Raw genomic sequence first — 13362 nt, forward strand, 5'->3', positions numbered from 1 at the left:
AGTAGTACTGGTGTAGCTGTGCTGTGGTATGCAGGGAGGTGGTGTAGTACAGATATGAGTAGTACTGGTGTACCTGTGCTGTGGTATGCAGGGAGGTGGTGTAGTATAGATATGAGTAGTCCTGGTGTAGCTGTGCTGTGGTATGCAGGGAGGTGGTGTAGTAGATATGAGTAGTACTGGCGTAGCTGTGCTGTGGTTTGCAGGGAGGTGGTGTAGTATAGATATGCGTAGTACTGGCGTAGCTGTGCTGTGGTATGCAGGGAGGTGGTGTAGTAGATATGAGTAGTACTGGTGTAGCTGTTCTGTGGTATGCAGGGAGGTGGTGTAGTAGATATGAGTAGTGCTCGTGTAGCTGTGCTTTGGTATGCAGGGAGGTGGTGTAGTAGATATGCGTAGTTCTGTTGTAGCTGTGCTGTGGTATGCAGGGAGGTGGTGTAGTAGATATGAGTAGTACTGGTGTGGCTGTGCTGTGGTATGCAGGGAGGTGGTGTAGTAGATATGAGTAGTACTGGTGTAGCTGTGCTGTGGTATGCAGAGAGGTGGTGTTGTAGATATGAGTAGTGCTGGTGTAGCTGTGCTGTGGTATGCAGGGAGGTGGTGTAGTAGATATGAGTAGTACTGGCGTAGCTGTGCTGTGGTATGCAGGGAGGTGGTGTAGTAGATATGAGTAGTGCTGGTGTAGCTGTGCTGTGGTATGCAGGGAGGTGGTGTAGTATAGATATGAGTAGTACTGGTGTAGCTGTGCTGTGGTATGCAGGGAGGTGGTGTAGTATAGATATGAGTAGTACTGGTGTAGCTGTGCTGTGGTATGCAGGGAGGTGGTGTAGTAGATATGCGTAGTGCTGTTGTAGCTGTGCTGTGGTATGCAGGGAGGTGGTGTAGTATAGATATGCGTAGTGCTGGCGTAGCTGTGCTGTGGTATGCAGGGAGGTGGTGTAGTAGATATGCGTAGTACTGGCGTAGCTGTGCTGTGGTATGCAGGGAGGTGGTGTAGTAGATATGAGTAGTACTGGTGTAGCTGTGCTGTGGTATGCAGGGAGGTCGTGTAGTATAGATATGCGTAGTGCTGGTGTAGCTGTGCTGTGGTATGCAGGGAGGTGGTGTAGTAGATATGAGTAGTACTGGTGTAGCTGTGCTGTGGTATGCAGGGAGGTGGTGTAGTAGATATGAGTAGTACTGGTGTAGCTGTGCTGTGGTATGCAGAGAGGTGGTGTAGTAGATATGAGTAGTGCTGGTGTAGCTGTGCTGTGGTATGCAGGGAGGTGGTGTAGTAGATATGAGTAGTACTGGCGTAGCTGTGCTGTGGTATGCAGGGAGGTGGTGTAGTAGATATGAGTTGTTCTGGTGTAGTTGTGTTGTGGTATGCAGGGAGGTGGTGTAGTATAGACATGAGTAGTACTGGTGTAGCTGTGCTGTGGTATGCAGGGAGGTGGTGTAGCATAGATATGAGTAGTACTGGTGTAGCTGTGCTGTGGTATGCAGGGAGGTGGTGTAGTATAGATATGAGTAGTACTGGTGTAGCTGTGCTGTGGTTTGCAGGGAGGTGGTTTTGTAGATATGAGTAGTGCTGGCGTAGCTGTGCTATGGTATGCAGGGAGGTGGTGTAGATATGAGTAGTGCTGGTATAGCTTTGCTGTGGTATGAAGAGAGGTGGTGTAGTAGATATGAGTAGTGCTGGTGTAGCTGTGCTGTGGTATGCAGGGAGGTGGTATAGTAGATATGAGTAGTACTGGTGTAGCTGTGCTGTGGTATGCAGGGAGGTGGTGTAGTATAGATATGCGTAGTACTGGTGTAGCTGTGCTGTGGTATGCAGGGAGGTGGTGTAGTATAGATATGAGTAGTACTGGTGTAGCTGTCCTGTGGTATGCAGGGAGGTGGTGTAGTAGATATGAGTAGTACTGGTGTAGCTGTGCTGTGGTATGCAGGGAGGTGGTGTAGTATAGATATGCGTAGTACTGGCATAGCTGTGCTGTGGTATGCAGGGAGGTGGTGTAGTAGATATGAGTAGTACTGGCGTAGCTGTGCTGTGGTTTGCAGGGAGGTGGTGTTGTATAGATATGCGTAGTACTGGCGTAGCTGTGCTGTGGTATGCATGGAGGTGGTGTAGTAGATATGAGTAGTACTTATGTAGCTGTGCTGTGGTATGCAGGGAGGTGGTGTAGTATAGATATGAGTAGTACTGGTGTAGCTGTGCTGTGGTATGCAGGGAGGTGGTGTAGTACAGATATGAGTAGTACTGGTGTACCTGTGCTGTGGTATGCAGGGAGGTGGTGTAGTATAGATATGAGTAGTCCTGGTGTAGCTGTGCTGTGGTATGCAGGGAGGTGGTGTAGTAGATATGAGTAGTACTGGCGTAGCTGTGCTGTGGTTTGCAGGGAGGTGGTGTAGTATAGATATGCGTAGTACTGGCGTAGCTGTGCTGTGGTATGCAGGGAGGTGGTGTAGTAGATATGAGTAGTACTGGTGTAGCTGTTCTGTGGTATGCAGGGAGGTGGTGTAGTAGATATGAGTAGTGCTCGTGTAGCTGTGCTTTGGTATGCAGGGAGGTGGTGTAGTAGATATGCGTAGTTCTGTTGTAGCTGTGCTGTGGTATGCAGGGAGGTGGTGTAGTAGATATGAGTAGTACTGGTGTGGCTGTGCTGTGGTATGCAGGGAGGTGGTGTAGTAGATATGAGTAGTACTGGTGTAGCTGTGTTGTGGTATGCAGAGAGGTGGTGTTGTAGATATGAGTAGTGCTGGTGTAGCTGTGCTGTGGTATGCAGGGAGGTGGTGTAGTAGATATGAGTAGTACTGGCGTAGCTGTGCTGTGGTATGCAGGGAGGTGGTGTAGTAGATATGAGTAGTGCTGGTGTAGCTGTGCTGTGGTATGCAGGGAGGTGGTGTAGTATAGATATGAGTAGTACTGGTGTAGCTGTGCTGTGGTATGCAGGGAGGTGGTGTAGCATAGATATGAGTAGTACTGGTGTAGCTGTGCTGTGGTATGCAGGGAGGTGGTGTAGTATAGATATGAGTAGTACTGGTGTAGCTGTGCTGTGGTTTGCAGGGAGGTGGTGTAGTATAGATATGAGTAGTCCTGGTGTAGCTGTGCTGTGGTATGCAGGGAGGTGGTGTAGTAGATATGAGTAGTACTGGCGTAGCTGTGCTGTGGTTTGCAGGGAGGTGGTGTAGTATAGATATGCGTAGTACTGGCGTAGCTGTGCTGTGGTATGCAGGGAGGTGGTGTAGTAGATATGAGTAGTACTGGTGTAGCTGTTCTGTGGTATGCAGGGAGGTGGTGTAGTAGATATGAGTAGTGCTCGTGTAGCTGTGCTTTGGTATGCAGGGAGGTGGTGTAGTAGATATGCGTAGTTCTGTTGTAGCTGTGCTGTGGTATGCAGGGAGGTGGTGTAGTAGATATGAGTAGTACTGTTGTGGCTGTGCTGTGGTATGCAGGGAGGTGGTGTAGTAGATATGAGTAGTACTGGTGTAGCTGTGCTGTGGTATGCAGAGAGGTGGTGTTGTAGATATGAGTAGTGCTGGTGTAGCTGTGCTGTGGTATGCAGGGAGGTGGTGTAGTAGATATGAGTAGTACTGGCGTAGCTGTGCTGTGGTATGCAGGGAGGTGGTGTAGTAGATATGAGTAGTGCTGGTGTAGCTGTGCTGTGGTATGCAGGGAGGTGGTGTAGTATAGATATGAGTAGTACTGGTGTAGCTGTGCTGTGGTATGCAGGGAGGTGGTGTAGCATAGATATGAGTAGTACTGGTGTAGCTGTGCTGTGGTATGCAGGGAGGTGGTGTAGTATAGATATGAGTAGTACTGGCGTAGCTGTGCTGTGGTATGCAGGGAGGTGGTATAGTAGATATGAGTAGTACTGGTGTAGCTGTGCTGTGGTATGCAGGGAGGTGGTATAGTAGATATGAGTAGTACTGGTGTAGCTGTGCTGTGGTATGCAGGGAGGTGGTGTAGATATGAGTAGTACTGGTGTAGCTGTGCTGTGGTATGCAGGGAGGTGGTGTAGTATATATATGAGTAGTACTGGTGTAGCTCTGCTGTGGTATGCAGGGACGTGGTGTAGTAGATATGAGTAGTACTGGCGTAGCTGTGCTGTGGTATGCAGGGAGGTGGTGTAGATATGAGTAGTACTGGTGTAGCTGTGCTGTCGTATGCAGGGAGGTGGTGTAGTAGATATGAGTAGTACTGGTGTAGCTGTGCTGTGGTATGCAGGGACGTGGTGTAGTAGATATGAGTAGTACTGGCGTAGCTGTGCTGTGGTATGCAGGGAGGTGGTGTAGATATGAGTAGTACTGGTGTAGCTGTGCTGTGGTATGCAGGGACGTGGTGTAGTAGATATGAGTAGTACTGGCGTAGCTGTGCTGTGGTATGCAGGGAGGTGGTGTAGTAGATATGAGTAGTACTGGTGTAGCTGTGCTGTGGTATGCAGGGAGGTGGTGTAGTATAGATATGCGTAGTACTGGCATAGCTGTGCTGTGGTATGCAGGGAGGTGGTGTAGTAGATATGAGTAGTACTGGCGTAGCTGTGCTGTGGTTTGCAGGGAGGTGGTGTTGTATAGATATGCGTAGTACTGGCGTAGCTGTGCTGTGGTATGCATGGAGGTGGTGTAGTAGATATGAGTAGTACTTATGTAGCTGTGCTGTGGTATGCAGGGAGGTGGTGTAGTATAGATATGAGTAGTACTGGTGTAGCTGTGCTGTGGTATGCAGGGAGGTGGTGTAGTACAGATATGAGTAGTACTGGTGTACCTGTGCTGTGGTATGCAGGGAGGTGGTGTAGTATAGATATGAGTAGTCCTGGTGTAGCTGTGCTGTGGTATGCAGGGAGGTGGTGTAGTAGATATGAGTAGTACTGGCGTAGCTGTGCTGTGGTTTGCAGGGAGGTGGTGTAGTATAGATATGCGTAGTACTGGCGTAGCTGTGCTGTGGTATGCAGGGAGGTGGTGTAGTAGATATGAGTAGTACTGGTGTAGCTGTTCTGTGGTATGCAGGGAGGTGGTGTAGTAGATATGAGTAGTGCTCGTGTAGCTGTGCTTTGGTATGCAGGGAGGTGGTGTAGTAGATATGCGTAGTTCTGTTGTAGCTGTGCTGTGGTATGCAGGGAGGTGGTGTAGTAGATATGAGTAGTACTGGTGTGGCTGTGCTGTGGTATGCAGGGAGGTGGTGTAGTAGATATGAGTAGTACTGGTGTAGCTGTGTTGTGGTATGCAGAGAGGTGGTGTTGTAGATATGAGTAGTGCTGGTGTAGCTGTGCTGTGGTATGCAGGGAGGTGGTGTAGTAAATATGAGTAGTACTGGCGTAGCTGTGCTGTGGTATGCAGGGAGGTGGTGTAGTAGATATGAGTAGTGCTGGTGTAGCTGTGCTGTGGTATGCAGGGAGGTGGTGTAGTATAGATATGAGTAGTACTGGTGTAGCTGTGCTGTGGTATGCAGGGAGGTGGTGTAGCATAGATATGAGTAGTACTGGTGTAGCTGTGCTGTGGTATGCAGGGAGGTGGTGTAGTATAGATATGAGTAGTACTGGTGTAGCTGTGCTGTGGTTTGCAGGGAGGTGGTGTAGTATAGATATGAGTAGTCCTGGTGTAGCTGTGCTGTGGTATGCAGGGAGGTGGTGTAGTAGATATGAGTAGTACTGGCGTAGCTGTGCTGTGGTTTGCAGGGAGGTGGTGTAGTATAGATATGCGTAGTACTGGCGTAGCTGTGCTGTGGTATGCAGGGAGGTGGTGTAGTAGATATGAGTAGTACTGGTGTAGCTGTTCTGTGGTATGCAGGGAGGTGGTGTAGTAGATATGAGTAGTGCTCGTGTAGCTGTGCTTTGGTATGCAGGGAGGTGGTGTAGTAGATATGCGTAGTTCTGTTGTAGCCGTGCTGTGGTATGCAGGGAGGTGGTGTAGTAGATATGAGTAGTACTGTTGTGGCTGTGCTGTGGTATGCAGGGAGGTGGTGTAGTAGATATGAGTAGTACTGGTGTAGCTGTGCTGTGGTATGCAGAGAGGTGGTGTTGTAGATATGAGTAGTGCTGGTGTAGCTGTGCTGTGGTATGCAGGGAGGTGGTGTAGTAGATATGAGTAGTACTGGCGTAGCTGTGCTGTGGTATGCAGGGAGGTGGTGTAGTAGATATGAGTAGTGCTGGTGTAGCTGTGCTGTGGTATGCAGGGAGGTGGTGTAGTATAGATATGAGTAGTACTGGTGTAGCTGTGCTGTGGTATGCAGGGAGGTGGTGTAGCATAGATATGAGTAGTACTGGTGTAGCTGTGCTGTGGTATGCAGGGAGGTGGTGTAGTATAGATATGAGTAGTACTGGCGTAGCTGTGCTGTGGTATGCAGGGAGGTGGTATAGTAGATATGAGTAGTACTGGTGTAGCTGTGCTGTGGTATGCAGGGAGGTGGTGTAGATATGAGTAGTACTGGTGTAGCTGTGCTGTGGTATGCAGGGAGGTGGTGTAGTATATATATGAGTAGTACTGGTGTAGCTCTGCTGTGGTATGCAGGGACGTGGTGTAGTAGATATGAGTAGTACTGGCGTAGCTGTGCTGTGGTATGCAGGGAGGTGGTGTAGATATGAGTAGTACTGGTGTAGCTGTGCTGTGGTATGCAGAGACGTGGTGTAGTAGATATGAGTAGTACTGGTGTAGCTGTGCTGTGGTATGCAGGGACGTGGTGTAGTAGATATGAGTAGTACTGGCGTAGCTGTGCTGTGGTATGCAGGGAGGTGGTGTAGATATGAGTAGTACTGGTGTAGCTGTGCTGTGGTATGCAGGGAGGTGGTGTAGTAGATATGAGTAGTACTGGTGTAGCTGTGCTGTGGTATGCAGAGAGGTGGTGTTGTAGATATGAGTAGTGCTGGTGTAGCTGTGCTGTGGTATGCAGGGAGGTGGTGTAGTAGATATGAGTAGTACTGGCGTAGCTGTGCTGTGGTATGCAGGGAGGTGGTGTAGTAGATATGAGTAGTGCTGGTGTAGCTGTGCTGTGGTATGCAGGGAGGTGGTGTAGTATAGATATGAGTAGTACTGGTGTAGCTGTGCTGTGGTATGCAGGGAGGTGGTGTAGCATAGATATGAGTAGTACTGGTGTAGCTGTGCTGTGGTATGCAGGGAGGTGGTGTAGTATAGATATGAGTAGTACTGGCGTAGCTGTGCTGTGGTATGCAGGGAGGTGGTATAGTAGATATGAGTAGTACTGGTGTAGCTGTGCTGTGGTATGCAGGGAGGTGGTGTAGATATGAGTAGTACTGGTGTAGCTGTGCTGTGGTATGCAGGGAGGTGGTGTAGTATATATATGAGTAGTACTGGTGTAGCTCTGCTGTGGTATGCAGGGACGTGGTGTAGTAGATATGAGTAGTACTGGCGTAGCTGTGCTGTGGTATGCAGGGACGTGGTGTAGTAGATATGAGTAGTACTGGCGTAGCTGTGCTGTGGTATGCAGGGAGGTGGTGTAGATATGAGTAGTACTGGTGTAGCTGTGCTGTGGTATGCAGGGACGTGGTGTAGTAGATATGAGTAGTACTGGTGTAGCTGTGCTGTGGTATGCAGGGACGTGGTGTAGTAGATATGAGTAGTACTGGCGTAGCTGTGCTGTGGTATGCAGGGAGGTGGTGTAGATATGAGTAGTACTGGTGTAGCTGTGCTGTGGTATGCAGGGACGTGGTGTAGTAGATATGAGTAGTACTGGCGTAGCTGTGCTGGAGTCATACTTCTGTAGATGCTCCCTGGATGAGGAGCATCACCATCAACCAACTTCGTCTCAGTTCAGCAGCCAACCAGCCATGACAAGTCCTGACAGAAGCCATTCATGTCCATGTGGAGATGTGGAGACCCAGCAAACAACAGAGATTACACACCACACCACCACCACCTGGGATGAGACCTGTGAACACACCATATCACAAGTGCATCACAACATATGGAAAATGATCACATCCATCATATCAACAACAGCGGCTGTTATTAAACAGGGGATCGGTTTAGCTCTAATGCCAAGTCAGATCAGAACAGGCGGTCTGTTCTCTTGCCTACCGACACGGGGATCGCCGGTTCGAATCCCTGTGTTACCTCCGGTTTGGTCGGGCGTCCCTAGAGACACAATTGGCTGGATGTGGGCATGTGTCCTGGTCACAGCACTAGCGCCTCAATAGCGTGATCCTCCCACGCGCTACGTCCCCCTGGTGAAACTCCTCACTGTCAGGTGAAAAGAAGCGGCTGGTGACTCCACATGTATGGGAGGAGGCATGTGGTCATATGCAGCTCTCCCCGGATCAGTAGAGGGGGTGGAGCAGAGACCGTGACGGCTCGGAAGAGTGGGGTAATTGGCCGGGTACAATTGGGGAGAAAATTTAAAAAAAAACAGTGATCATAAATATCAATTATCCACTCTAAGAGCAGAAGCCTATATGCCAACTTCCAAAAATCAAAGAATATTCAAGTCAATTCAAGAAACTGTTCAATATAATATAATATAATATAATATATAATAGAGTATAATATAATATAATATATAATATAGTATAGTATAATATATATTATATAATATAGTATAATATATAATATAATATAGTATAATATAATATATAATATAGTATAATATATATAATAGATAATATAGTCTAATATATAGTATAATATATGATATAGTATAATGTATGTATATATAATAAGATGATATTGTGGCAGGAATGAGGAAAAACACAGCAGACCAAGGCGAGTTTGATGTTTATTCCTCAACTCCAAAAACCAACTGCAGGAGGAACAACCCTGCACCGGCGAGCCCGGGAACGTAAACCACGCCCCCAGCTCACAGTCCTGCTAGCTGAGAGGAATAGACCTTAGTGTCCGCCACAATATAGTATAATATATGATATAGTATAATATATGTATATATAATAAGATGATATAGTATAATATATGTATATATAATAAGATGATATAGTATAATATATGATATAGTATAATATATGTATATATAATAAGATGATATAGTATAATATATGATATAGTATAATATATGTATATATAATAGATAATATAGTATTATATATATATAATTAATATAATATAAATATAACATAGTTCAATATAATATAATATACTATAGTATAATACCATATATAGTATAATCAGAGACCTGGCTCGGCCCTGAGAAGGGTGTGGACTTGGAGCTGAATGGCTATATGAAGTGATGTACTATATGAACAGGAAAAACTAGAATGGAGGGGTGAGGCTTTGTACGTGGATAAAAGCTTCAAGGTGGTGGGAAGCATGACGACAGCGGTTGATGACGTACTTTACAGTAGAAATCTGCATGAAAAGCATGTAATTGTGAGTTATATATACAGATCACAGGGATCAAACATTTAAATATTTAAGGACTGGATAGAAGAAACGTATTAAAAGTCAACACAATAGAACATGTTCGTATGTGGGGATTTCAATGTAGACCTGTTGGATCCAAATCAGCACAGTAAGACAGAAGAGTTCATTAACACAATGAATAGTTTGGGTTCATATCCTAAAATCACTAGACCCAGCAGAACCACGCCGCAGTGTGCCACCTTAACACACAACATATTCACACACACATAGAGGACAACACAGAGAGCGGCTTTTAATACATCACATCAGTGACCCTGTGCCAGTTTTTACTGCCTGACTGCAATTTTAGGAAGAACAAAGTTCCACCAACATGACATATATGAGAGTAGGAGCAGAGGAATCATGAATGCTTTTAAAGATGACTTACTGACACACAACTGGAATATACTGTACAAAGAAAAAGACACTGACGACGCTTACGACTCATGCCTCAACACATTTCACCCCTTATATGATAAAAATGCCCAACACAACAATTCAACAGTAAACGGAAATATAAAGATGGTCCATGGATCACAAAGGGACGACGTAACACTTGTCATAACAAACAATAACCTGCATAAAGAATTCATAAAGCTCAGAACCACTGAAGCAGAAACAAAATACAAAACATACCAACACCAGCTAACTATCAGCACCAGGATATGCAAGAAGGTCAGCTGATGAGTGCGTGACGCACGAAACAGACTTGTACTGCTATGTGTTCAACATTTTTTCCTGCATCTGTGTAGATACAGTGCATCCGGAAAGTATTCACACCCCTTCACTTTCCCCACATTTTGTTATGTTACAGCCTTATTCCAAAATGGATTAAATTCCTTTGTTTCTCATCAATCTACACACAATACCCCATAATGACAAAGCGAGCAAGGTTTTGTAGAAATTTTTGCAAATTTATTGAAAATAAAAAACTGAAATATTGCATGTACATAAGTATTCATGCCCTTTGCTATGACACTCAAAATTGAGCTCAGGTTCATCCTGTTTCCACCGATCATCCTTGAGATGTTTCTACATCTTGATTGGAGTCCACCTCTAGTAAATTCAATTGATCGGACATGATTTGGAAAGGCACACACCTGTCTATATAAGGTCCCACTGTTGACAGTGCATGTCAGAGCAGAAACCAAGCCATGAAGTCAAAGGAATTGTCTGTGGACCTCCGAGACAGGATTGTAACAAGGCACAGATCTGGGGAAGGGTACAAAAACATTTCTACAGCTTTGAAGGTCCCGAAGAGCACAGTGGTCTCCATCATTCGTAAATGGAAGAAGTTTGGATCCACCAGGACTCTTCCTAGAGCTGGTCGCCCAGCCAAACTGAGCAATCGGGGGAGAAGGGCCTTGGTCAGGGAGGTGACCAAGAACCCAATGGTCACTCTGACAGAGCTCCAGCGTTCCTCTGTGGAGATGGGAGAACCTTCCAGAAGGACAACCATCTCTGCAGCACTCCACCAATCAGGCCTTTATGGTAGAGTGGCCAGACGGAAGCCTCTGCTCAGTAAAAGGCACATGACAGCCCGCTTGGAGTTTACCAGAAAGCACCTAAAGGACTCTCAGACCATGAGAAACAAGATTCTCTGGTCTGATGAAACCAAGATTGAACTCTTTGGCCTGAATGCTAAACGTCACGTCTGGAGGACACCAGGCACCTCTCATCACCTTGCTAATACCATCCCTACAGTGAAGCATGGTGGTGGCAGCATCATGCTGTGGGGATGTTCTTCAGCAGCAGGAACTGGGAGACTCGTCAGGATCGAGGGAAAGATGAATGGAGCAAAGTCCAGAGAGATCCTTGATGAAAACCTGCTCCAGAGCGCTCACGACCTCAGACTGGGGCGAAGGTTTACCTTTCAACATGACAACGACCCTAAGCACACAGCCAAGACAACGAAGGAGTGGCTTCGGGACAAGTCTGTGAATGTCCTTGAGTGGCCCAGCCAGAGCCCAGACTTGAACCCCATTGAACATCTCTGGAGAGACCTGAAAATAGCTGTGCAGCGATGCTCCCCATCTAACCTTACAGAGCTCGAGAGGATCTGCAGAGAAGAATGGGAGAAATACCCCAAATATAGGTGTGCCAGGCTTGTAGCTTCATACCCAAGAAGACTTAAGGCTGTAATCGCTGCCAAGGGTGCCTCAACCAAGTACTGAGTAAAGGGTGTGAATACTTATGTACATGCAATATTTCAGTTTTTTATTTTTAATGAATTTGCAAAAATTTCTACAAAATCTTTTTTTGCTTTGTCATTATGGGGTATTGTGTGTAGATTGAGGAGAAAAAAAAGGGAATTTAATCAATTTTGGAATAAGGCTGTAACATAACATGTGGGGAAAGTGAAGGGGTGTGAATACTTTCCGGATGCACTGTGTATGTGTATATATATGTGTGTGTGTGTGTGTGTGTGTGTGTGTGTGTGTGTATATATATACATACACATATGTATGTATGTGTGTATGTGTGTGTGTGTGTGTATATATATATATATATATATATACATATATATACAACAAGAGTATGTTTATATGTTTGCTTAAAACTCCAGAAATACTCATTGTAGAACAAAAAGAAAGGCATCTTTAGAATCAGCACTTTCCAAGGATTGCACAGTTCGAAAAATATTTCAAAAACCAAGTAAAATGTTTTCTTTATTTGCGAAAGAGGCATTCCAACAATGCTTTGTGGAGACCACTGGAAGGAGGCACTACACCTAACATTGTTAATGCTAGCCTGAAGGCATGCAACATGGTTTACCCTGAGGCTCTTGAGCACTGAGTGATTAATACACACATTGGCAAAGAAGCTTGATGAATGGATTGAAAGTTATGACATTTGATCATTTCCGTTAATAAGATTCATTTATTCAACATTCTTTTATCACATGTATCATATCATAAATTATCCTATATTTCATCATCGATTATATCGTAAAGATCAGATGGTGTTGGTTGTTTTGGTGAGAACTTTTTTCCCGGGCAACGCCGGGTACCTCTGCTAGTGCTATAATAACGAATTAGAGATCAATAAGAACAACACCACAGATATGTGGAATGTGTTGAATAGTTTTATTAGAAACGGATCTATAGGCCCAAGCTGCCCTCAGTACTTGACAGATAATGATAAGACTATAAATAATATGGAAGACGTGGTCATGTGGCTTCAACACATTCTTTGTAAATTTGTGGCAGGAAAAATCAGTGACACACAAACGATCACAGAGGGGAATGATGGTGATTGTGGGGACAGAAACCCAAGTTCCATTTTTCTTAGAGTGGTAGAAGAGAAGGAAACGACTCCAAAGAGGCTAAATATCCGAGTTTCATCAGCAGCCAGTCAGACTAGCTTGGTCTAGTCAGAAAGGCACGAACTGAGGAAGCCTCTTGGATGAGAGGCGAAACGTCTTCACGGATATATATACCAAGTCCAGTTGCACTTGATTCAACTCCTTTGGATAACCATGACGACCTGGATGAATGAGAACATTCACAGACATGTACACTCTGTATTGTTCATTTATTTTACCATATCTGATCTACTGTGTGGAGGTATGGGTAACACCTACAACACTAACCTACAACCATTATGTACACTACAACACCAACCTACAACCATGATGTATACTACAACACCAACCTACAACTGTTATGTAAACTACAAAAAGAGCCATAATGACAGTTAATAATGCAGGGTATCGTGGACACACCAACAAGCTGCTTTAAAGTCAGGTGTCTTGCAGTTCATGGATTTGGTAGAATTTAACACAGCACAAATGTTCAAAGCGAGAAACATGCTACTACCCAGTAATGCACAACAATACTGTCAGACAGAGAAGGGGAATATAATCTGAGAGGGACACTAAACCTCAAGAACTGACGTGTTGGTACAACTGTGAAGGGCATGGGCATCTCAGTCTGAGGGGTAAAATAGTGGAACAGTGTGAGCATGGAACTCAAACGCAGTACAAACACTACACAGTTCAAGAAGAAGTACAAAGTGCTGATT

Source organism: Lampris incognitus, chromosome 1, assembly GCF_029633865.1.
Source record: "Lampris incognitus isolate fLamInc1 chromosome 1, fLamInc1.hap2, whole genome shotgun sequence".
Lineage (NCBI taxonomy): Eukaryota > Metazoa > Chordata > Actinopteri > Lampriformes > Lampridae > Lampris > Lampris incognitus.